This window comes from Myotis lucifugus, unplaced genomic scaffold, assembly GCF_000147115.1.
Source record: "Myotis lucifugus unplaced genomic scaffold, Myoluc2.0 scaffold_345, whole genome shotgun sequence".
NCBI lineage: Eukaryota > Metazoa > Chordata > Mammalia > Chiroptera > Vespertilionidae > Myotis > Myotis lucifugus.
In genome coordinates this window covers 489,556-492,161 of record NW_005871393.1, presented here as the reverse complement: position 1 = coordinate 492,161, position 2,606 = coordinate 489,556, and positions in this window count along the sequence as shown.

Sequence of the window (2,606 nt, the reverse complement as noted above, 5' to 3'; positions counted from 1 at the left end):
GGCATTATGTTAAGTGACAATAAGTCAGAGAAAGATACATTCTGTAATATCTCACATGTGGAACCTATAAAAGCCAAACTCATAGAAACAGAGTAGATTGGTGGATGCCAGGGGCTAGAGGGAAAGGAAGAGATACAGCTCCAAGGGTGCAGACTTCCAGTTATGAGATGAGTAAGGTCTGGGACTTAGTGTACCCCATGATGACTTAACTAACAATACTGTATTGTACATTGAACGCTGCTAAGAGACTGGGTCTTAAATGTTCTCACCACCACCACCACCACCACCACAAAATGGTAACTGAGTGTTAGCCAGTCTTGTTGTGGTAATTCCTTTGCAATGTATGCACACATCCAATCAACACATTATACCCCTTAAATTACACAATGTTAAATGTCAATTGTATCTCCATAAAGCTGGAGGGGGGAAGGAGAAAGAATCATCCAAGGAGCTTTTAAAAACCATCAGCGCCCAAGTGCCACCCCGGGATCTGATTTCCATGGCTCGGGCTCCCTGAATCCAGGCTCCCAGGTGATGTCAGAAGCAGCCAGGGCCCTGAGCGCACTCCTGTGCCGTCACCTGCACAGCTGGTCTGCGGCTTACCTTTCCCCATTGTCTCTTCCCCTTCGGTTCTCTTGGGGACCTGGGAGCTCCGGATGTGGCGGATGCTCTCGCTGATGGCTGTCATCCGAGGCTGACGACCAGTCACAACAAGCCATCGACCTGGGAGATGCATCCCTTTCCAAACAAGTGGGCAGCAGCATCCGTGTCCACACTACTTTCCATGGGGCTCATTACTGGAAGGGTAACTGTCTGAGAGGCAACCCCCCGAGATTGCAGATTAATGATGCCCAACCGGGAGGCGGGCCAGCAGCAGGGCAACGGAGGCGGGCAGCCCTCACTGACCACGTGCTTCTTGGCCTACTCAGGTCACGAGCAGGTCTGGAGGGGAGGGCCCTGTCCAGGCCCAGACCACAGGGCGCCCAGGGAGGACGAAGGCTGCTGGGCTGGGGAGGGAATTGTATGGGGCCAGGACAGAGCAGGGGCTGCTCGAAGCCGATTCTGAAGGCCCTGCGAGCTATGCTCCAAGCCCTCTCCTGCCCGAGAATCACCTGGAGGGCTCGTTACAACAAAGATTGCTGGCCTCACCCCCGGAGTTTCTCACTGTTGTTCTAGCGTGGGGCCCAAGAATGACACCCCTCTTCATGGCACCCCGTTCTCCACCCCCATGAACTCACAGACCGCAAAGTAGAGGGCAAGAAAGGAGATCCTATCATGTTCATGTCCTCCCCTGGATAATGAATGGAGCCAGGCCTGGTTGCCCCAGTAACCATTAAAAATCCATGTATTTGAGGAGATCAAGAATCCTGTCTGTGCCCATTAATCTAGATTAATAAGCTCTGACTGCAGCGGGCTCTTGGGGGGTGGAGGCGGGAGCTCCCTGTCCCCATCCCCTGCTGGCTGGGTAATCAGTTCGCCCTAACTGGGCCAGTAGACAACGGCCCCCAAGAACCCTGCTCCTGACCAGGACTCAGTACCAAAGGTCGGGAAGGAAACCCAGCAGAGCTAACACAGCACCAGCTCGCACACTTGTCTGTCCAGCCACATGGAAGGGGACAGATGACAAGGCCTCCAACATCACCCCTCCCTCCAAGTGGACCCCATGGTGCCACCATGCCTGGGGCCGGCTGTGCAGAACCCGAGACCAAACCTCATGTGGAAAATGAGATGAGTAACAGTGTTCTCACAGGGCTGAGTGGGGCACCTGCCTGGCACTGCGTTGGCACAGAGCGAGGATCTCGCTAAGTGGCCTCGTTTAGCGGTGGGGGTCCTTCCAGGTATCATGTGCTGGGTAATGACAGGGCCACCCTCGCCCCTGCCCACCCCCAATCATTACAGCCGATATGTGTGGGGCCCACCCACTCCCTCCCTGGACTCCCACTCGAAGCCCAGGAGACCAGCGCCGAGGACCAGGCTGTCAGGTTGGCCCTGGGAACTCCTGCTGCCTGGAGATTGTTAATGCATTTTCACTGTCGGCACCAGGGCCAGAGCTGTTTACAAATGGTCAGCCCGAAGCCACGGGGTTTTGCAGGTCATTAAACAGTGTTGGCCAGCGCTTCCTACGCACCAAAGACCCTGCAGAGGCTGAGCAGAGGCCCGGCCGTGCCCGGCCGTGCCCGACAGGGCTGGGGTGAGCGGACACCTGGCTTTCAATGCTGGTGGGTGAGCAAGGATGAAGGTCAGGGACTATTTCCTTGCTCCTGCCAACCTGGGAACCTTGGGTTTGGGCAGAGAAGAAACCTTGTCTCCCATCTTTTAAAATGTGTTAACTTATTGGTTCACTACCTTGTTTCAGAAAAGCTCGGAAGTGGGTAACCAACGATGCGATTTTGTGAGGAAGGGTCACAAGGGCAGAGCCCCTAGAGGTCTTCGCAGGGGTCTTAGAGCAACAAAGAGACCCTTCCCACTTTCAACATGAAGAAAAAGCCCCGATGGGTGAAAGGCGGAAGGGAAAAATTGAACAGCCCGCCCTGGGAACAAGCACCTTGCAGGTTTCCACAGTGTTCGTCAGAAGGAACCCCTGCCCCAGGTCCCGGGGGGTGTCT